This window comes from Podarcis erhardii, assembly GCF_964252035.2.
Source record: "Podarcis erhardii genome assembly, chromosome: 2".
Taxonomy (NCBI): Eukaryota; Metazoa; Chordata; class Lepidosauria; order Squamata; family Lacertidae; genus Podarcis; species Podarcis erhardii.
Window position 1 is genome coordinate 24,782,726 of NC_138498.1, and position 24,421 is coordinate 24,807,146.

A 24,421-nucleotide genomic window follows, 5' to 3' on the forward strand; every position below is an offset into this window, starting at 1 on the left:
CCAGTTCTGCAAAGTCCATCATCTTCATCTGCCACTCTTCTTTCGTTCTAGAAAGGGGCAAGATTAGACATGGATGTGCAATGCATAATTTTTAAAAATCAAGACTTCTTGTGCTTCGTTCAACTTCCTCTTTATTCCTGACCACCAGCAGCTTCTCCTCCTCCTTGGCTGCTCTCCAGCGGCTGCTCTGAGCTGCCCAGGGGAGGAGGCCAACACTAGCAGCCATGGGGAGGCTATGGGATGCTCTTTTGCAGTGGCAGCTGCTACTACCTCTCAGAGCAAGCACCAGCTCATCCTCCTCTCTGAGCTTGGCAGCAGAAGCACCGACAGAGAAAACAGGGACATTCTGGGATTAACTCAGAAGCCCGGGTGGCTTTTGTAATTCCAGGACTGTCCCTGGAAAATTGGGACACTTGGAGGGTATGAGTCAGCTTTGTCATAGTACCACCAGTGGTTTTGAAAACCTTTTTAAAAAAAATAATAATACAGTGGTACCTCTGGTTGCGAACGGGATCCGTTCCGGAGCCCCGTTCGCAACATGAAAAGAACGCAACCTGCAGCTGTGCGTCTGCACACGCGCAGGTTGTGATTCGCTGCTTCTGCGCATGCGCGTGACGCCATTTTGCACTTCTGCGCATGCACGAGCGGCAAAACCTGGAAGTAACCCTTTCCAGTACTTCCGGGTCACTGCGGGATGTAACCTGAAAGAACATAACATGAAGCAAACGTAATATGAGGTATGACTGTAATAATTTGCATTTCTGATACATTTCAATACAAGCATAATATAAACATAAATAATATAAAAAAGAACCTCTACAATAATAAAAGATAGAAATTTAGAAATAACAACAACAAAAAACTCCAGAAAATCAGAAAACATTCCTTGACCAACTTCCCTTCCTCTCCTTCCATGTTTCCTTTCACCTCCACTTTATTGGTTCAGCCAGTCTATCACAATTCCTCATTTCACCTCTAGTTATTACTTAACACTGCTGAGAATATTACCTGTTAGGTTGATTCTCTGCTTATAATACTTTTTCATATACTCAATAAAAAATACCCAGTCCTCCGCTGTAATGGTTCTAGGGGTTGCTCGTGCGTAAACCGGCCCCACACCTGGCTGGGTTGCCTGAGTGAACCTCTTCTGTCCGGACAGCCACTCGCCCGTGGCTGTCTCAATCGCTGGCAGAATCCGTCAGTGGGCGTTTCTTGAACTTCTTCCAGCAAAGAAGCTCTTTGACGCCTAGTCTCCGCCTACTCTCCCTGCACGGAAGCCTTCTGCGCAAGGAGGGTGTGGGCAGCGGAGGACCCTTACTCTCCCCGTTGGTCCCCAGCGAGGAGTCATGGGACCGCCTCGCCGATTCCCCCATCTGCCCCCCTTCTCCACTGGTGCTACGCTGATTCCCTTCCCCAGAAGATGGGCTGCCTCTCCCCATCCCGGGACGCTCTCTGGAATCCCTCTGGAGCCCGCTCTCTCCCTCTGGCCCTGATGGCAGTTCCCTGACATCCGCATATTCTAACAATTTAGTATGCCATTCTTCTTTTGTTGGTACCTTATCTGTTTTCCATTTTTACACTAATAACACACGTACGGCACTTGTCACATGCAAACACAAAATTCTCTCTCTCTCTTTAGTAACTTTTGTTGTTATTAACCCCAACAACAATGCTTCTGGATTTTTAGAAAAGGGTTTTTTAAAAAACATTTTTAAAAGTTCATTATGGATCATTTCCCAATAATTTTTAATTATACTGCACAACCACCACACATGGAAGAATGTTCCCTCTGCTACCTTACATTTCCAGCAGTTGCCCTTTATTGATTTTGATATTTTTGCTAGTTTAGCATTAAATACCACCTGTACATCTTCATGAAGCTTTCCCTTAGTGTGTAAAGGTGAAGGTAAAGGGACCCCTGACCATTAGGTCCAGTCGTGACCGACTCTGGGGTTGCGGCGCTCATCTCGCTTTATTGGCCCAGGGAGCCGGCGTACAGCTTCCGGGTCATGTGGCCAGCATGACTAAGCCGCTTCTGGCGAACCAGAGCAGCACACAGAAACGCTGTTTACCTCCCCGCCAGAGCAGTACCTATTTATCTACTTGCACTTTGTGCTTTCAAACTGCTAGGTTGGCAGGAGCAGGGACCAAGCAACGGGAGCTCACCCCTCATGGGGATTCAAACCGCCGACCTTCTGATTGGCAAGCCCTAGGCTCTGTGGTTTAACCCACAGCGCCACCCGTGTCCCTTAGTGTGTAGCATGCCGTAAACCCTAGATTTGCTTTCCACAATTGTTCCCATAATGCAAAGTCAATATTATGTCCTACGTCTCTGGCCCAACTTATCATTGAAGATTTCACCATTTTGTCCTTTGTATCCCACTCAAGTAGTAGGTTATATACTTTAGATAATGTTGAAACCCTGGAGCCTAATAACTCCCTTTCAAACTGCGAGTTTTGTTCCGCAAATCCTGTGTGTGTGTGTCTAACGCAAAATAATGCATTCAGCTGATGGTAACTTAACCAGTCTGTCACCTGGTCTTCTATCTCACCATGGTTTGGAAAACTGTTGCCCAGCCACACATCTACATTTTACAATTTAACATACAAATATCATTTTGCAAAGGGTTACAAAACTCCTATCTGTGCCAATGCCCTTTTGGTTCCTGATGTATCTTCACATCAGTGTTATGCCACGTAACAAGAAAGGGAAGGACTGAAACTTAGCGGTAGAGCATCTGCTTTTCATTTGGAAGGTCCCAAGTTAATCCCTCGCATCTCCAGGTAGTTCTGGGAGAGGCCTATGTCTGAAATCCTGGAGAACCATTGCCAATCAGTGTCAACAGTTCCGAGCCTGATGGACCAATGGCCGGTCTCATTGTAAGGTAGTTTCCTATGTTCCACTTTAGCTAAATCTCCAATTATCTTTTACGGAGCTTAGATCTCCACTGAGCAATCTCGGTAAATGAAATAGTAATGTATCTTCTCGGAGCATTATTTGAATCAATGTTTAGTCAGCTGCAACGTCAGATCTCTTTAAGTTCCACATGACCCAACTCGCTGTTTCGCTAGACTTCTGATAAGCAAGGCGCTGTTGTTCTTCTGAATTAAAATTGGGAATGCAGGAAAAGACCGGTCGGGGGCATGTCCAGTGTAGCAACTTGCAGAGAGATACAGCGGGAGGCCTTGCCTGACAATTGTGGCATGTCTCTACAGTGTGATTGACACTGGGAATTAGCTGGATTGAGAAGGGAGAATGAAAGGAGGGACATCTGGTTCCATTTTTCCTCGTGAAATTATCTCCCACACTGACCAAGCAGGGTCTTCTCTGAAGTGTCTAAATGCAGAAGACACATACACACATGTTTGTTATCAAACGGTATTGTGCAAAATTAAATTGGCTACTTTATGGCGAAATGGAGAAGGAGAGCAGGCATTTCAAACATATGTGCTCGTCTTGGTGAGATCTGGAAGCCATCACTGCCCAAGGATGGCTACTTCAAACTATCGACAAATAGTTAAAAAGCCGCTCAGTCAGATGAATAAGCAGGGCTGCGTTTAATAAAGTTATCAAGAGCATAAGAGTATGGGGGCCATGGCCTGAAACTAATAAGCTGCTTGGTGAGCTTGAGATAGTTCATATGTGCAAAGCATTCCTCTAAAGGTGACCTGTGAAGGAAAAGCTCCGTACCAAATTCCACTAACTGCCCCAAGATGTGCATGAAACACGCCCCTTGGCTAGGCTTAGGCGGCTAGGCTGCAGGCAGCTCAAATCTGGCTAGCACAATAGCTTTCAGAAGCTCCCAGTCTCCATAGCTAAGGACAGCAAAGTAGTTTCTCCCACAGCTCAGATATGGCCGCTACAGAGAAACTGGGACGTATGCATCAGGCTGCGAGAGCTCATCAAGCATTGGGCACAGTTTGATTAGTTCATACTGCAATCGATGGGATTTCAGCTACTAGACACCCTTGCACAAAATCCCATCTCATCCCATGTCGATCAATTTTTGAGTTATGAAAACAAAGGTGATGACTTCATCTAACCTGAATGGGATGCCAAGTTTGTTTCTCCACTACTTCGACATCAGCTGGATAGCTCAGTTGGCTAGAGCATGGTGCTGATAGCGCCAAGGTTGCAGGTTTGAACCTCGTAAGGGACAGGACAGCTGAATATTCCTGCATTGCAGGGGGTTGGACTAGATGCTCCTCAGGGACCCTTCCGACTCTATGATTCTGTGACTGATGAGTCCGTGTTACCTAGCGTTAGGTAGTCTGAAAGGGATCTGAGCTGCGATGCAAAGTGTCATGCTCACAAAATCTTACAAAGTTTAAATTGCTTCATTATAGAAGCAGCTGGTTAAGTTCGGCTTATTTGCCAGCTACCTTGTCATAGCAGAGGATTTGTCTTCCTTTCATGGAACACAGGTTTAATTGTGGCTAGGTACATGATAAAGGAGTTGTAGCGCATTGCCAAAGTGCTTGTCTTACATGGAGAAGCTCCCTGCTACAATTCCAGGCATCTGAAACGGATGGATCTCTCGAGTTGCCAGAAAGCCTTGCATTTGAAAACTGCTGCATGGATTGCTGCTCTGACTCCATAGTCAGATTTATATATGCTTAATCCCAAATAGAATCCAGTTCAAATGGGAAGGCTTATTTGCTGGGGAGAAGTTCCAAAACAATGAGGTCACCACCAAGAATGCCTCTTTGTGTGAACTCCTCATATGGATTTGGTGCACAGATTATGTCATGAAGGCATTTGTAGCGAATCGTGCTTCACACAAACAGGTACTCCTGCTTAAACAATCTCCTAACAAACTGTTCTCTGGAAATCATAAAGGTAAAGGGTAAAGGGACCCCTGACCATTAGGTCCAGTCGTGGCCGACTCTGGGGCTGCGGCGCTCATTTTGCTTTATTGGCCGAGGGAGCTGGCGTACAGCTTCTGGTTCATGTGGCCAGCATGACTAAGCCGCTTCTGGCAAACCAGAGCAGCGCACGGAAATGTCGTTTACCTTCCCGCCAGAGCGGTACCAATTTATCTACTTGCACTTTGACGTGCTTTCAAACTGCTAGGTTGGCAGGCGCAGGGACCGAGCAACGGGAGCTCATCCCATCGCGGGGATTCGAACTGCCAACCTTCTGATCAGCAAGTCCTAGGCTCTGTGGTTTAACCCACAGTGCCACCCGTGTCCCACCGTTGGAAGGGACCCCGAGGATCATGTTGTAGTCCAATTGTAAATTCAGGAATATGCAGCTGTTCTATACGGGACTCGAACTTGGAACCTTGACATTATCAGCACCATGCTCTAACCAATTGAGCTATCTTGGTGAATATGTATATCTCCTATACAGTGGTACCTTGGTTCCTGAATGGCTTGGCTCCCGAACAAATTGGCTCCCGAATGCCGCAAACCAGGAAGTGAATGTTCCGGTTTACGGACGTTTTTTGGAAGCCGAATGTCTGACACGGTTTACACAGCTTCTGATTGGGTGCAAGAAGCTCCTGCAACCAATCAGAAGCTGTGCCTTGGTTTTTGAACTGTTCTGAGAGTCAAACGGACTCCCAGTTTGACAACCAAGGCACCACTGTACTTTTAAAAGCTTCCTTTTAAATCCTTGGGCCAATCCCCAAATTTCAATGGATACAGCATTGCAAGGATGTGGGAGCCCTATATAAAGACAACAAAAATAGAACAGGCACTATTCAGCTAAGTTTTACTTACAGTTGTTATGTTGATTTCAGTGGGTCTAACTCTGAGAAAAAAATAGTTGCATCAAAGATTGGATTCAGACTCATTTCAACACAGTCCTCATTGAAATCAATGGGGCTTCAGTCGTCATCCTAACTAACTTTGATTTCACAGGGACTAAAGTGCAACTAGCTTAGTCTGAATTCAACCCAAAGCCAATATCCTACATTTCCTCTCTCCCCCCCTTTCATTGCACAAATTAGAGAAAACTAACTTAGTGGAACTGTAGGCATCTAAGAATAGCTTTGATTCTGCTAAACATTTACAATTCTGTTTTATGTATGTAGTCAGAAACAGAGCAAGGAAATACAAAATGTACATCTCTAAATGAACCTGAACACCAAGGAGCCCTCACATATCTCCTCCGAACAAATGCATGTTGTAGCTAAATCTCAAACAAGAGAATCACAGAGACTCAATAGCCATGGATGCATGGAAAGAAATCAGACATAGGTTGGTTTTTGTTGGGGGCTGTACTTTCATGTACTGTAGCTTAAGAAAACCTCTGACGGCTTACTATCTCCTTATTTATTTTGACACCTATAATTGGTTTCAGTTCTCTTACTTTTAAGGATAATACCAGTTGAGTTAAATGGGTTTTTTTTGGGGGGGGGGTTAAAAGCAGAAAAGTAAGTTTCAGAAACAGAAAATGTGTGCCAAAAGATGCGTGGTTGTTCCTCGCTATAATAGAGTGAAGTTTTTGAAGTGGAGTAGTGAGGAGCTTTGCTAGGCTGCCAACTGTAGCGACTTCCAATGAAGAAGTGGGCCCAATTCAAGGTACTAGTTCTTATGTTTTTAAAGCCTTTAGTGAGCTGGGTTCTGGATTGCTGTGGGAGCATCTTCTCCCCTATGTTCCTTCTCCACCTCTCCCACTTTTAACATAGTAAGAGCACACAGCAAGTATTAAATAAATAAGTAAGACTCCTGCCAACCTAGCAGTTCGAAAGCACGTCAAAGTGCAAGTAGATAAATAGGTACCGCTCTGGCGGGAAGGTATACCGCGTTTCCGTGCGCTGCTCTGGTTCGCCAGAAGTGGCTTTGTCATACTGGCCACATGACCCGGAAGCTGTATGCCAGCTCCCTTGGCCAATAAAGCGAGATGAGCACCGCAACCCCAGAGTCGGCCACGACTGGACCTAATGGTCAGGGGTTCCCTTTACCCTTTAAGACTTGCTGTAAGCTTTTTTAGGCTGCCTCTTGGGAGCACACACCTGAATGTGCTCTGCTTGGCCCCTTCCTTTATGGCTTTTTATCAACAACTCAGAGCAACAACAACAATAATTTTATTATTTATACCTCGCCCATCTGCCTGGGTTTCCCCAGCCACTCTGGACAGCTTACAACATATCTAAAAACATAATAAAAACATCAATCCTTAAAAACTTCCCTAAACAGGGCTGCCTTCAGATGTCTTCTAAAAGTCAGATAGTTGTTTATTTCCTTGCCATCTGAAGGGAGGGCACCACTACCGAGAAGGCCCTCTACCTGGTTCTCTGTAACTTCACTCCTTGCAGTGAGGGAACCGCCAGAAGGCCCTCGGAGGAGGACCTCAGTGTCCGGGCTGAACGATGGGGGTGGAGACGCTCCTTCAGGTATACAAGGCTGAGGCCATTTAGGGCTTTAAAGGTCAGCACCAACACTTTGAAATGTGCTTGGAAACATACTGGGAGCCAGTGAAGATCCTTTAGGACCAGTATCATATGGTCTTAGCGGCCACTCCCAGTCACCAGTCTAGCTGCCACATTCTGGATTGGTTATAGTTTCTGAGTCACCTTCAACAATCCTATGAATGTCTGCTCAAAACTCTCATTGAATTCAGTGGGACTTACTTCCAGGTAAATGGGTAAGCACACTTACATTGGACTAAGTTCCAATGAGCACTGTGGGACTTGCTTTTGAGAAGATGTGTAAGACTGCATTGCTAAATGAGTTTTTTTCCCCATGAGAAGAAGCTTACTCCTTGGGTCTTTTACACTGAATAGAATATTAAACCCTTTTTAAAAAAATAAAATATTACCATAATTTGCTCTTTGCTTTCTTATTTTTATATTTACATGATTAAAAAAATATTGCTTGAAGTTTCTAAAATGGCTTGGAGATGTGGTTCAGACTATAATCCTGTACACACATACCTGTGATTTAAGTCCCATTGGACTCCATAGGGCTTACTTTTGAGTAGGCATGTATTGTACCACATCATTTCTCCAGTACATTTCTCAGAAGAAATACTGATTTCTGCTAAGTCGGGGGAAAGGCTCCGTTTTGCTTGTCGGCTACAGGTGCTTAACTATAAGTGAAATTTTCAGGAAATCAAGATGGGATCAGAAAGAGAGGAAGTTAATGTAGCTGGTTTCCTGGAAGATGCTATACTGTTATTTTCTTTTTTAAACTACTTCCATTGTGAAAACTTCAAAATGACTGTATTAAGTTGCCAGATATCTAAAGTTGTCAAATGATTTTTAAAAACACACACCAGGTTTAACATTTGCAGTTGCGGATGGGATAAAGCGGTCACTCAAAGATTGCCTATTAGGAGTTCACAGTATTCTTATTACAGTAATAGAATGCACAGCTTAATGAATCTGAGAGCTGAGGATCTTAAAACCTCCTCGGGATGTGGAAGATTTATAAGGATTCCAGAGAGCCTGTTGGAATTATGGATATAACGTTAACGTTTACAACAGGGACTTTGTTCTCCTTCATGCAGGCTGTGGTGAGCACAGCTGAATTTGGGAGAGGATATTAGACCCATCCTCAGCAGGACAATTCCGATATGCTGGCTAGCATTAAAAAAGCAATTTAAAAAGCATAAGGCTCAGGAAGCCCCTAATTTTACTGCCAGCTGGGTGTTAAATTAATTGCACATATATAGAAAGCAGCAGAAGATAAGAGGCAGCTAGCCTTTGAAGGTATGCACTTTGTAAAAAGTGCTTTTGTTTCTCTGGTCTAAGGTGACTGCAGTCACCCTCATAAAAGATGCTCCGGTCAGCAGTGGAATGATAAAGCAGAAGATTAAGCTAATTTACTTCTGGCAGATTTAAATACAGAGTTCTGGCGATGAAGCAGTATTCAAGGCCTTGGCCTCATAAGAGGCTGTACCAGCACTACTGAACAGAGGTAAGTCGGATCATGCAGCAAGGCTGCATCATCAGGACGGGCATTAGCACTGACAATACAAGGATCTCCTGCATTCAGGCAGGACAATCCATACCCTTCAAGTGTCCCTATTTTCCAGAGACAGTCCCGGATTTACAGAAGCCATCCTGGTTTCTGATTTGATCCTGGAATGTCCCTCTTTTTCTTAGGACGTCCCTATTTTCATTGGAGAGATGTTGGAGGGTATGGGCACTCCAGCCCTGTGCGAAAGGTTCCTTTCCACATGGACACCAAAAGCATTGAGAAGGAAGCAGGGCCACCACACTTGCTGGCCATGCACCTGACCTGATACCCAGATGCCTGGCCTGCTAGCACATCAGTGCCCAGGGCCTTCTGGTGGTTCCCTCACTGCAAGAAGCAAAACTACAGGGAACCAGGCAGAGGGCCTTTTCGGTAGTGGCGCCTGCCCTGTGGAATTCCCTCCCATCAGATGTCAAAGAGATAAACAACTACCTGACATCTAGAAGACATCTGAAGGCAGCCCTGTTCAGGAAAGTTTTTAATGTGTGACATTTTAATGTATTTTTAATCTTTGTTGGAAGCTGCCCAGAGTTTCCCCAGCCAGATGGGTGGGGTACAAATAATAAATTGTTGTTGTTGTTGTTGTTATCATCATCATCATCATCATCATCATCATCACCACCACCACCCATTCAAGCAGCCACACATCATAGAATTGTAGAGTTGGAAGGGACCCCAAGGGTTATCTAATCCAACTCTCTGCTAAAGCATCCATGACAGATGGCCATCCAACCTCTGCTTGAAAACCTCTAAAGAAGGAGAGTTCACCACCTCCTGAGGGAGACCGTTCCGCCACCGAACAGCTCTCTCTGTCAGAACGTTCTTCCTGATGTTTAGTTGGAATCTTATTTCTTGTAACTTGAAGCCACCGGTTGAAGTCCTACCCTCCAGAGCAGGGGTCAGCAACCATGGGCTGGTCCACCGTTCCTCAGACCATGTGGTGGGCTGGACTATATTTGGGGGGGGGATGAACAAATTCCTACGCCCCACAAATAGCCCAGAGATGCATTTTAAATAAAAGCACACATTCTACTCATGTAAAAACATGCTGATTACCGGACTGTCCGCGGACCGGATTGAGAAGGCGATTGGGCCGCATCCGGCCCATGGGCCTTAGGTTGCCTACCCCTGCTCCAGAGCATTTGGTGTTCAAGGAGGTATTGCAGACACACACAGCACTGTGTACTTAATCTGTTGCATGTCACTGGCCCACCTCATCTCTACACACTCTAGAAACTTTCAGAGGGACAAAGGGTTTTAAAAAAGAAAAATCCCACTGCATGCATTAAAGTGCTACTGCAGTAATCTCAGCAGTGCTGAATCACCAGTCTGCTTTTTGCAAAAGGCGCAGTGTCTATTTTTACACACATTTAAGCTCCAAATATCACGGACTGCCATTGTTGCATCTCATTGCCATTCAGCTCTCACCTTACCATTTTCTCCATTTTATACCTGCCAGCAAAGTCTTCACGCAGCTGAAGTAAGTTTGAGTCAACAAAACTTATAATAAATCTGTTTAGTCTCTAAGGTGCCATAGGTGGTTGTTATCAAGTGGTAAAAGGTAAAGGTAAAGGTACCCCTGCTTGACAGGGCCAGTCGTGACCGACTCTAGGGTTGCGTGCTCATCTCGCTCAAGAGGCCGGGAGCCGGCGCCATCCGAAGACACTTCCGGGTCATGTGGCCAGCGTGACGAAGCTGCAGCTGGCGAGCCAGCACCAGTGCCGCACACGGAAACGCCGTTTACCTTCCCGCTATAAAGCAGTACCTATTTATCTACTTGCACTTAGGGGTGCTTTCGAACTGCTAGGTGGGCAGGAGCTGGGACCGAACGACGGGAGCTCACCCCGCCGCGGGGATTCGAACCGCCGACCTTACGATCAGCAAGTCCTAGGTACTGAGGTTTTACCTACAGCGCCACCCGCGTCCCTTTCAAGTGGTAGTGCTATTCAAATTTGGCTGTGTCATAACCTCTGATATATGAGAGGAGTGGCACCTCTGCATTGCAAAGAGGAAGCCATACAGCATGTACTCAAAGGGATTTAAAATAAAAATAAATCATAATAATATCTATTTTGAATCAGGGTTAGAAAGCAACAAGATTTCAAATGTACATTTGTTAGATCAGGATAGACCCTTGGAAATGCATAGAGCACCTTCACTGATGGGTTTTTGGTGTTGTTGTTTAGTTGTTTAGTTGTGTCCGACTCTTCGTGACCCCATGGACCAGAGCATGCCAGACACTCCTGTCTTCCACTGCCTCCCGCAGTTTGGTCAAACTCATGCTGGTAGCTTCAAGAACACTATCCAACCATTTCGTCCTCTATCGTCCCCTTCTCCTTGTGCCCTCAAATTCAGGGTCTTTTCCAGGGAGTCTTCTCTTCTCATGAGGTGGTCAAAGTATTGGAGCCTCAGCTTCACGATCTGTCCTTCCAGTGAGCACTCAGGGCTGATTTCCTTAAGAATGGATACGTTTGATCTTCTTGCAGTCCATGGAACTCTCAAGAGTCTCCTCCAGCACCATAATTCAAAAGCATCAATTCTTTTGTGATCAACCTTCTATATGATCCAGCTCTCACTTCCATACATCACTACTGGGAAAACCAGGACTGTTTAAAGACCCTTTCACTGATGCCTTTGGGGAAAACTGGAAAAGCTTGATGGACACCAGCTGAAATCAAACCAATGAATTTGTTGCAGTTAATAGGCTGTGTGTGTGTGTGTTTTAAAACGTATAGATGTATTAATTGTTTGAAGTATTGTGCTATGATTCGTTTTATTGAATGAAAATGCTGGATGTTCAGAACTCAGATCTGCATATTTTGCAATACAGTTCTCATTAAAAATACCCATTAATAAATATATATATATATATATATATATATATATATATATATATATATATATATTTGCTTTCGTAGATTTTCACGGGTACAGGAATGCAGGTTTTGGTGTCCTCGGGTGTCTTCCCGTGTAAAAGTTGGGGTGTCTAGGCGACGTTTCGACGAGGTCTCACTCGTCATCTTCAGGCTGGTGCTTTCGGCTTCTTGTTACTGGAACAGAGCAGGATCTCAGTGTTTGAGTTCCTATAAATACTGTAGAGGGGGTGTGGTGTATAGCCTCCAATGTTCTGGGCAGAGAGGAAGTTCCCAGGCTAGTGTGCCTTTTCTTCTTTTGTTCCTTAATTACTTGAGAGATATCTTGAGTGATTTCTTGAGTGATATCCTGAGTACCACTTAGGTGGGTCATTAGGTGTGGATTAGTTGTTAAAGTCTTTGTGTCTTGACCTCTTGAACTTTGTGAAGAGTTTTCCTGAGAAGATGGCTGTACTGTACTTAGTTGTGCTCTGGCTTGGCTTCGTGTATAGGGGCGAGCTGTGGTTTTGTGGCTTGTGTCAGCCAGATCTGTGTAGGGATTGCAGGGGGGTGCAGCATCCGGAGGTGCCACCATGGATTGGCTACTGGATGGTGTCTGTAATTCATCTGTGGAGAGGGTCTGGGTTTGGGTCTGGTGTGGTTGATTGGTGTTGGCGTTCTGTGTGCCTCTGGATCTGGTGTCAGTTTTTGTGGGGAGGGCTAATTTCCAGATGTCTGGCAAGCGGGATGTGTCGTCACGCTTGTTCATGTTGTGAGGGTGTTTCTCTATCTCGATGGCTTCCATGATTATTCTCTTGTGGTGATGTTCCGTGTTAAAGAGCAATTTGGAATCTGCAAAATTAATTTCGTGTCCTGTTTCTTTCATGTGTTGGAAAAGAGAGGAAGTTTTTTCTTCTTTTTTGACGGCATTCTTGTGTTCTGCGATACGTGCATTTATTCGTCTGTTTGTTTGTCCAATGTACGTGGCTGGGCAGACTTTGCAGGGTATTTCATAGATCCCTTGGTTTTCCAACTGGATTTTATCCTTGGGGTTTCTGAGGATATTGGCTATTTTTTGGTTGGTGCAAAAGGCTGTTTTGATATTGTGTTTATGGAGGATTTTGCTAATTTTATCTGTAGTGCCCTTGATATAAGGAAGGAGGGCCATGCCATTGTTTTCTTCTGTGTCTTGGTTTTTGGGGGGTGTTTCCTTTTGGATTAGCTTCGTAATCCTGTTTTGCTGGTATCCATTGGCAATTAACACGTTTGAGAGATTCTGTAACTCAGTTGTCAAGTGGTCTTTGTCAGCCAGGCGTTTGGTTCTGGAGATGAGAGTCTTGGCTACGGAGTTTATTTGTGCAGGGTGGTGGTGTGATTGTGCATGTAAGTAGCGGTTGGTGTGTGTTTTTTTCCGGTAGATAGTGTGTCCTAGGGAGCCATCAGGTTTTTTGTAGATTAGGACGTCAAGGAAGGGAAGTTGGTTGTTGGCTTCTATTTCCATAGTGAATTGTATTTTGGGGTGTAAGTTGTTGAGATGTGTGAGGAAGCTATCCAGTTTTTCTTTCCCGTGTGGCCAAATTACAAAGGTGTCGTCAACATATCTGAGCCAAAGTTTGGGTTTGTGTTCTGACTTGTCTAAAGCATTGGTTTCAAAGTGTTCCATGTACAGGTTTGCGATGACCGGTGAGAGGGGTGATCCCATAGGTGCTCCTTCTATCTGTTTGTATCTTTGTCCATTGTGGATGAAGTACGTGTTGGTTAGGCAGTGGTTGGTCAGGTCCAAGATGTATTCGGGGGGATTGTATTTGTTTTGAATAGCTGTCAAGGCTTCATTAATGGGCACTTGTGTGAAGAGAGATACAACATCGAAGCTCACAAGTAGGTCATTAGGATGTAGGTTTTGCTTCTTTATTGTTTCTATGAACTGGAAGGAGTTTGGTACGTGTGAAGAGATGGATTCTGCATAGGGCTGAAGTTGCTTGGCGAGAAATTTAGCGAGATTTTGTAGAGGTGAGCCTATGGAGCTGACTATTGGTCTGAGTGGTGTTCCTTCTTTGTGTATCTTGGGGAGGCCGTAGAGTTTGGGGCATCTGGATGATTTTTCTCTGGGGATGATTCTTAGCTGGATTTCTTCACTGATAGGAGAGGCTTTTATTTTGGATTTGGTGGTTTTTTCCAGGTAGGTGGTGGGATCTGTTTTATAGGTTTGTAGGCAGGATCTTGGAGTAGATTTGATAGTTTTGCTTGGTAGTCCGATGTGTTCATCACCACTGTGGCATTACCTTTGTCTGCTGGGAGAATGATTATGTTGTTGTCTTTCCTCAGGTTGGTGAGTGCTTTCTGTTCTTCTTTGTGTAAATTGCTTCTGGGTGGTTTGCTGGAGCAGAGGATGTTGGTGACTTCAAGTCTGATTTTATTGGCTTCATCTGGGTTGATTTTGGTTAGGCTAGCTTCGACTCCGCATATGATGTTTTCCGTGGGGATGCGTCTCGGGGCGACTGCAAAGTTGAAACCTTTGGAGAGTACTTTGGTTTCAGTTGTGGTGAGGATCCTGTCTGATATGTTATGTACTGTTTGTTTCATGGGTTGCTGTGGAGGGTGGCTGGGCTTCTGGCGTTTCTCTAGTTTGTGGAGTTTGTTGGTGTGTGTGTCTGTCTTATGTGAGGTCTCCGTTTCAGCTCTCCAGACGGCTAGTTGTTTGCATTTGTCCCAGAGTGCAGGGTGGATTTTGTTACAGAGTTTGAGGTGAAGAGTGAGTAGATCTTTGTTGGTTTGGTCTAGTAGGTATCTTTTCTTGTGTAGTTCGTTTCTGATTAGGGATAGTTCAGTTCGTTTCAGGATCCTTTCGGTGGCTGGGGTTTTAGAATGGAATTTAAGTTGGAAGCATGTGGGAATTAAGTTGTTGTCTCGGCAGTTGCGTAGGAACAAGAGATCACATAAGATGGTGGCTCTTCGGACTTCTAGTTTCTCGTAGGTTCTTGTCAGCTGGAAGGTTTCCTCCCCGTAGAGGTAAGATATTTGCTTTCGTAGATTTTCACGGGTACAGGAATGCAGGTTTTGGTGTCCTCGGGTGTCTTCCCGTGTAAAAGTTGGGGTGTCTAGGCGACGTTTCGACGAGGTCTCACTCGTCATCTTCAGGCTGGTGCTTTCGGCTTCTTGTTACTGGAACAGAGCAGGATCTCAGTGTTTGAGTTCCTATAAATACTGTAGAGGGGGTGTGGTGTATAGCCTCCAATGTTCTGGGCAGAGAGGAAGTTCCCAGGCTAGTGTGCCTTTTCTTCTTTTGTTCCTTAATTACTTGAGAGATATCTTGAGTGGTTTCTTGAGTGATATCCTGAGTACCACTTAGGTGGGTCATTAGGTGTGGATTAGTTGTTAAAGTCTTTGTGTCTTGACCTCTTGAACTTTGTGAAGAGTTTTCCTGAGAAGATGGCTGTACTGTACTTAGTTGTGCTCTGGCTTGGCTTCGTGTATAGGGGCGAGCTGTGGTTTTGTGGCTTGTGTCAGCCAGATCTGTGTAGGGATTGCAGGGGGGTGCAGCATCCGGAGGTGCCACCATGGATTGGCTACTGGATGGTGTCTGTAATTCATCTGTGGAGAGGGTCTGGGTTTGGGTCTGGTGTGGTTGATTGGTGTTGGTCAAAGTGTTCCATGTACAGGTTTGCGATGACCGGTGAGAGGGGTGATCCCATAGGAAACCAATAGAAAACACTTTGAAACCAATGCTTTAAACAAGTCAGAACACAAACCCAAACTTTGGCTCAGATATGTTGACGACACCTTTGTAATTTGGCCACACGGGAAAGAAAAACTGGATAGCTTCCTCACACATCTCAACAACTTACACCCCAAAATACAATTCACTATGGAAATAGAAGCCAACAACCAACTTCCCTTCCTTGACGTCCTAATCTACAAAAAACCTGATGGCTCCCTAGGACACACTATCTACCGGAAAAAAACACACACCAACCGCTACTTACATGCACAATCACACCACCACCCTGCACAAATAAACTCCGTAGCCAAGACTCTCATCTCCAGAACCAAACGCCTGGCTGACAAAGACCACTTGACAACTGAGTTACAGAATCTCTCAAACGTGTTAATTGCCAATGGATACCAGCAAAACAGGATTACGAAGCTAATCCAAAAGGAAACACCCCCCAAAAACCAAGACACAGAAGAAAACAATGGCATGGCCCTCCTTCCTTATATCAAGGGCACTACAGATAAAATTAGCAAAATCCTCCATAAACACAATATCAAAACAGCCTTTTGCACCAACCAAAAAATAGCCAATATCCTCAGAAACCCCAAGGATAAAATCCAGTTGGAAAACCAAGGGATCTATGAAATACCCTGCAAAGTCTGCCCAGCCACGTACATTGGACAAACAAACAGACGAATAAATGCACGTATCGCAGAACACAAGAATGCCGTCAAAAAAGAAGAAAAAACTTCCTCTCTTTTCCAACACATGAAAGAAACAGGACACGAAATTAATTTTGCAGATTCCAAATTGCTCTTTAACACGGAACATCACCACAAGAGAATAATCATGGAAGCCATCGAGATAGAGAAACACCCTCACAACATGAACAAGCGTGACGACACATCCCGCTTGCCAGACATCTGGAAATTAGCCCTCCCCACAAAAACTGACACCAGATCCAGAGGCACACAGAACGCCAACACCAATCAACCACACCAGACCCAAACCCAGACCCTCTCCACAGATGAATTACAGACACCATCCAGTAGCCAATCCATGGTGGCACCTCCGGATGCTGCACCCCCCTGCAATCCCTACACAGATCTGGCTGACACAAGCCACAAAACCACAGCTCGCCCCTATACACGAAGCCAAGCCAGAGCACAACTAAGTACAGTACAGCCATCTTCTCAGGAAAACTCTTCACAAAGTTCAAGAGGTCAAGACACAAAGACTTTAACAACTAATCCACACCTAATGACCCACCTAAGTGGTACTCAGGATATCACTCAAGAAATCACTCAAGATATCTCTCAAGTAATTAAGGAACAAAAGAAGAAAAGGCACACTAGCCTGGGAACTTCCTCTCTGCCCAGAACATTGGAGGCTATACACCACACCCCCTCTACAGTATTTATAGGAACTCAAACACTGAGATCCTGCTCTGTTCCAGTAACAAGAAGCCGAAAGCACCAGCCTGAAGATGACGAGTGAGACCTCATCGAAACGTCGCCTAGACACCCCAACTTTTACACGGGAAGACACCCGAGGACACCAAAACCTGCATATATATATATATATATACAGAGGTTTTTTTAAAAAAAAAAATCTTAAAAGCATTTGTCACCCTGGGTCCCTTTGGGAGGGAGAGTGGGACATAAATTGAAGGATACTACTAATAATGTTTTGCACTTATTGATTAAATAGTGTTTTAAATATGAATTTCTGTAAGGATTTTAAAAAAACAATCTTTGATTAAAACAGAAAGAGAATTAATTATGTTTGTGTTCTGAGTTACTTTAATGATTGAATGGGAGTAAACAATGAGACAAAATCAGTATTAGATTCAGAAGGAAGTACCGTATATGTGTCACATGAGTAAAGATACAAGAGATTTGCCTCCTAACATCTTCATCAAGGTAACCACCACAACCCTGAGATCTGCTTCCTGGTCAGTCTCCACCAGTTCAGATCTTTGACTGTGTTTGTGAAATTTAAACTTTCTTCTCCCCCTCCACCCCCAATTCACATTACTTTGCACTTGCTTACATAGAATTACGTTTGTCATTTCCCTGCCCATTCACCCAGTATGGAGGGATCGTTTCAGAACTCTTTGCGATCCCTTTATGCTCTAACTAGCCTGAACAATTGGGTATCACCAACAGGCTTGGCTACCCCACTGCTCACCGCTAAGGGTAGATCATTTCTGAACAAGTTAAAAAGCACAGGTTGATCCTTGAGGGAACTCCAATGGGAGAACAGGCCTACTCTCTGCTTCATAGAACAGGGACTCCAAAATTGTGGTCCAGGAGTTTCATTGAGTGGTCTGTGGAATGTAAACATTAAATAATCATATTGATCTTACATTATGTTTTCATTGTTTCTTTTATTAGTTATATTTTATTTATTGTATGAGTTCTGTGGAACACGTTTAAAAATCATACAGCATCTAGCAGACCCTCCAAGTGTCCCTATTTTCCAGGGACAGCCCCAGATTTACAGAAGCCGTCCCATTTTCTGATTTGATCTCGGAATGTCCCGCTTTTCCTCAGAACATCCCTGTTTTCATCAGAGAAATGTTGAAGGATATGGAGTTATGTGACCCCTGAGCCAAGGAGATGAGTAACTCTGAACCTTTAGAAGACATCTGAAGGCAGCCCTGTATAGGGAAGTTTCTTAATGTTTAATGTTTTCATGTTTAATGTTTCATTATGTTTTTATATATGTTGGAAACCGCCCAGAGTGACTGGGGCAACCCAGTCAGATGGGCAGGGTATAAATAATAAAATAAGTTGTTGTTGTTGTTGTTGTTGTTGTTGTTGTTGTTGTTGTTGTTGTTGTTGCTATAGGATGTCCCTATTTTCATCAGAGAAATGTTGGAGGCTTTGATTTTTTACAATGCATTACAGTTGCTACAAAAGGCCAAAATAATAAATAAATCATTCAGTGGTATCGCCAACTCCACCTGCAATTTTCATGGGGAGTGGGGAGTTTAAGAATCACTGTTGTAGAACACAGGAATAAAAAAAGCTATCCTATTGCGAATCAGACCATTGTTCCGATTCCCAGAGTATTTTAACAACCAATCCCTCTTTTCAGGAAACACTGGACATTGTAACTCTCTGAGGGAAATAGGGATCTCCTAACAACTCTCAGCACTAGAGTTCCCAGAATTCTTTGGGGGAAGCCATGACCGTTTGAGGTGATACGGTACTACTTTGCATGTATAGCATACCCTCCAACATGCTGAGGCCGAAAACCGGGATGCGTGTCTCCCTTGCTGCACTCCTGTGCAGGTCACATGATCCGCACTAGAGCACAGAGCCCAAAAACAGGATCTCCCAATTTAATTGGGGCAGTTGAGGCATATGGTATAGTGAAGATGAGGCCTATGTGAGGGTAATTGAAGTCACCCATCACTACAACATTTCCTCTTAAGGATGCCTCCTGGATTCCATCCTCCATCTCAAGATTGTTACTGTTGTTAGCTGCTCTGAGCCCGGCTTCGGCTGGGGAGGGCGGGATATAAATAAAATTTATTATTATTATTATTATTATTATTATTATTATTATTATTATTATTAAGATCCCTCTGAGCATGTCCACATCCTTTACCATAAGTGCTATGTTAGCTTAAATCTTGGTTGGTCTACTTTCTTTGTTCCTCCTTTTTATTACAGTGGTACCTAGGTTTTCAAGTGTCATGGAAGCCGAATGTTTTGGTTTCTGAACGCCGAAAACCAAGAAGTAATTGCTTCCGTTTTCGAACGTGCCTCAGAAGTCAAATGGCTTCCGTCGTGTGTTTTTCAATTTTCTCCATTGACTTTGCCCCTCGGTCGTCGAATGTTTCGGGAGTAAAACAGTCTTCTGGAACAGATTACATTCGGCAACCGGGGTACCACTGTACTGTCCTGTCCATAATTTCTGAGGAGAATCTATTTGGCCTGATCCAATGTAGAGTGCCTTGGACCTGAGTCCCATTGAATTCAAAGAGGTATATACCCAACGAGGCCTGTCCTAGGACTCCAGCTTGAAAGGCACGGAGACAGGGAAGGCAGCAGGTCCCTCTGGCACGCAAAGTCTGCTTCTGCCACATCTTCTGTGAAGCACCAGCTTGCTGACCAGTAATTAGCTTTGCCGAAGTCCTGCCTAGCAGCACTAACTACAAAGGCATGCAGTTTTGAGGAACTTTTCTCCTCTCTTTCTTCCCCCGGAATACATAAGAAGCCTTTCTAGGCATGATTGCTTAAGTCCCTCCTGTGATCTCACACAGTAGAGTTAAAAAGTGGATTAAGAAAAAGTAATAAGCTAAAGAAAAAGAAACATAGCGCTTTGCTCATTTATTTTATATATTAAGGGGAACGCTGACCTTTGTGATAGCTTTTCTCTCTCCTCCCCCCCCCCCAACCCCTGCCTCCCCTAGTATTCACTAGTGATGAATAGAATGTATTTGGAGTTTAAATGAAACAGAGCACTTTGAAAAGACAGAAAATTAGCAACATATGGGCCAAGCAACCAAAGAGAGATGAGAAAAAGGGAGGTGGGGGCGGTTGGGGAAGGAAAAGGGAAGAAGGGCGAAAGGAATTTCAGAAGTCGCTGTGATCTCACGGAAGACTATTTTAATGTGTATCTTTTCATATTGTTATTGTGGGAGGTCAGGACACTCTTGGGCATCTCCTAGCAGTCAGACCTGATTTATATCTTTCTTTGTGCGGTGCTGCTGTGCTGTGCAGGAAATATCAGGGTGTCTTTAGACATTCCACAGAGGGAACAAAGAAGCACATGACTCACCCTTCTTTTTTTCACACTTTATGTGTGATGTACGAAGCAGGTGGAATGCCCCTTGAAAGTAGGTGTACACTTACAGGATTCACTGTGGCTGGGTTGGGGAGCCAAGGCTGAACACCAGTGTTCAGCCGTGCGCGGTGGGCGAAGAAGGTACCTCTTTTGCTTAACAGCAAGCGTGAAACCTCGTACATAGCAGGAAGACATTCAACCAAACACACAGAGGAAAAACTCCCTCAGAACCACACAGCCAATCAGAGCACATGTTACTTCAACAAAGACCACAACGGTTGCTCCAAGTGGCTGCTTTAAGTCCTTACCAGTGACAGGTCAGACAGTGGGCAAAGCAGGGCTGCAGAACAGGAGAGAGAAGTGGATTCAGAAATGAGAAAGCAAGCTTAGTAGTAGCAAGGGTTGGAAAGGGGAAGCTCTAGGGGTTAATGGGGGAATAGCAGGGGGGTTGATGAGCAAAATAATAATAATAATAATAATAATAATAATAATAATAATAATAATAATTTATTTATACCCTGCCCACTCTGGGCGGCTTCCAACAAAACACTAAAATACAATAACCTATTAAACTAAACAGGGCTACCTTCAGATGTCTTCTAAAAGTCTGGTAGTTATTTTTCTCTTTGACATCTGGTGAGAGGGCGTTCCATAGGGCGGGTGCCACTGCCAAGAAGGCCCTCTGCCTGGTTCCCTGTAACTTGGCTTCTCACAGTGAGAGAACCCCCAGAAGGCCCTCGGCGTTGGAACTCAGTGTCCAGGCAGAACGATGGAGGTGGTGACGCTCTTTCAGGTATACTGGACCGAGGCCCACCCATCTGACTGTGTTGCCCCAGACATACTTATACATTCCCGCATAGGGAAGTTTTTAAACCTGGAACACAACACATTATACTGTACATTTAAAAACTTCCCTATGCGGGACTGCCTTCAGATGACTTGGGGGTTGAATAACTCTGTACCCTCCAACATTTCTCTGATGAAAATAGGGACGTCCTAAGGAAAAGCGAGACATTCCAGGATCAAATCAGAAACCGGGACGGCTTCTGTAAATCCTGGACTGTCCCTGGAAAAGAGGGACTGTAGGAACTTTCCATCTGATTGGGGTGGACTGCTATCTTTGTGTTGGTAGCAGTCTTGTCTTTTTTAAACAGCTCCAAAGCAATGAAGGAGATTGCAGTCTGGAAAGGCAGTGGTGTAGCGTGTAGGGGGGGCTGGCCGCACCGGGCGCAACATCTGGGTGGGGGGCGCACTTGCACTCGCAGCTCTCTGCTCCCTGCTAAAATCCACGGGTTAGTGGGCACAAATTACTTGCCTTGCCCCGGGTGCTGACAACCCATGCTACGCCACTGTGGAAAAGCATGGTATGCTTAGGCTGCAAATTCCCCACCAATGCTTTATGGGAGGTTGAGATGTGGTGGAACGTCAACAACAGTTGCTCCTGAGTGTCCTCTCCAGGGGGTTATGGCAGAGGGATTGGTGAGGGGAGTCAGAACAGCCCCTTGTATTCTCATGCTTCTGTGCATGTCCTGCCACACACTGCCTTCCTGGATAAGAGAAGGTGAAGTTGCTTCACTTCTTTTTGGAGCGTGCGGGGAGAATCTCTGGTGTCCAGAGGCAGCAGACACCATAAATGCACCTCTTGAGAAGAACAAACCCTAGTTTTTGGCCCCAAACCAGTTTAATAGCTGAAGTCATCTCACAGATTATCACCAAGCCGCTATATCATTATTATTTGAAAGGCCCTTTTGAGTGTGTACGCGGATAAAGGCATATTTCATGAATAGTGTATAAATGTATCAACTGGAAGGAGTGTGAATGTGGGGGGACTTCATGACGTAAAATCGTTTAAAGAGAAGAGAACGCTGCTTTCATGAATCCCAAACGTGGAATGTTAGTTGTACAATGGGAAGTGACTCTGTCTAGGGGAAAAGATTGGAGCTATTATTTCCAAATGCACAGGAGCCCTCATATTCATTATTGTAAGCCACTGTACATCGTGCGCCGGAAGAGAAAGCCAAATGGCACAAAAAGAATTCAGAAAAATCTAAACTGACTATTCATGAATGAATGCCAACATTCTAAAAAGATAGAGAAGGGTTTTTTGGGGGCACAAAAAGAAATCCATGCAAAGGAAGGCTATGAGGTTTGAAATGTGTGACAATCATCATCATCACTGAAATCAACCTGCTGTATTCCAAACCAAAGAACTGACTTGCGGATCCTTTGCAAGCTGTTCAGTTCAGATCAAATAACTTGACGAGGTTTTCAGCAAGGGTGTAATAAATAATAATAATAATAATAATAATAATAATAATAATAATAATTTATTTATTTATTTATACATACCCTGCCCATCTGGCTGGGTTTCCCCAGCCACTCTGGTTGGCTTCCAACAAAATATTAAAAATACAATAAAACATCAAACATTTAAAAAATCCCTAAACAGGGCTGCCTTCAGATGTCTTCTAAAAGTCAGATAGCTGTTTATTTCCTTGACATCTGATGGGAGGGCATTCCACAGGGCGGGTGCCACCACCGAGAAGGCCCTCTGCCTGGTTCCCTGTAGATTCGCTTCTTGCAGTGAGGGAGCTGCCAGAAGGCCCTCGGAGCTGGACCTCAGTGTCCGTGTTGAACGATGGAGGTGGAGACACTCCTTCAGGTATACTGGGCCGAGGCCATTTGGGGCTTTAAAGGTCAACACCAGCACTTTGAATTGTGCTCGGAAATGTACTGAGATTCCACACATGCAGTAGTACAGAGATTTGCCAGCACCACAGACTAGCATAACATTACAACGGATGCCATCATCATAAATAAAGAGATAAATAAAGAGATAAATATTATTCCTTCAGGGTATATGCTGCACAGGACTTTAAGCTGCTGTTCAGATTTTAGGGAATGCGGGTGGTGCTGTGGTCTAAACCACTGAGCCTCTTGGGCTTGCCGATCAGAATGTTGGTGGTTCGAATCCCTGCAATGGGGTGAGCTCCCATTGCTCGGTCCCAGCTCCTGCCAACCTATCAGTTCGAAAGCATGCCCAAAAGTGCAAGTAGATAAATAGGTACCGCCCCAGTGGGAAGTTAAATGGCGTTTCTGTGCGCTGCTCTGGTTGCGCCAGAAGCGGTTTAGTCATGCTAGCCACATGACCCGGAAAAACCATTTGCAGACAAACACCTGCTCCCTCGGCCTGTAAAGTGAGATGAGCGCCTCAACCCCATAGTCATGTGTGACTGGACTTAACTGTCAGGGGTCCTTTACCTTTACCTTTTCAGATTTTGTGGGATGTGTGTGTGCGTTTTAATAGGATAAATAGGACATTTGTGTTGCATTACCATGAGTCCATCAGGGATGTTTGTTGGCATTGATTTCTTATTCCTGAACCACTAGAAGGAAATGCAAGCGTTGTCTGGGTTATGTTCTGGGAATCTCTATGTGCATGACAAAAAGAACCTTGAAGAGATGGGGACTGCAACACCAGCGGTATCTTTGATGCCACTTTGCAGCAGCTGGAAAGCCTCCTTTGCTGCATTCCCACATGCATGCTTGTGATTCACTGAGTGTTGTTTCAAATGATGAATGAGCCATTATTATGCGTTGATCACCACAAACAGAATATTCATGTCAAACAATGTCAGCTCAAGCACACTGCTTTTCAGAGGGAACAGTTTGCACATTCTCCCATTAAGCGAAGTGCACGCCGAGTTCATAAACTGGGTAGAGTTTTTCTTTCATTGTCCCAGCCTTGCTCCCACCTCACCCCACCTCACGCCGAAACAAACAAGCCCATATGGGAAACAGTTTTGACTGGGGAGAGTGTCTAGGAATCTGTGCACTGCTACGATAGACGATGGCTATCAACTCTTGAGGTTTCTGAAAATCGCTGTGCAGTGGCTAAGGAGACAGTTTTGTCTCTAACTCAGAAATGTTGCCTTGACTCTGGTAGAGATGACCTCTCCATTATTACCTCTATTGCCATGAATGCATTTCCAAATCACTTTTGTGACAATTAATGCAATGTGGGAAGTGACTCTAAAAGGCTGCATTCAGGAAAAGTGGAAAGACACCGGGACCGGATGGATTTACAGCAAGATACTATAAAGAAATTAAATACACCCTACTTGTGCCA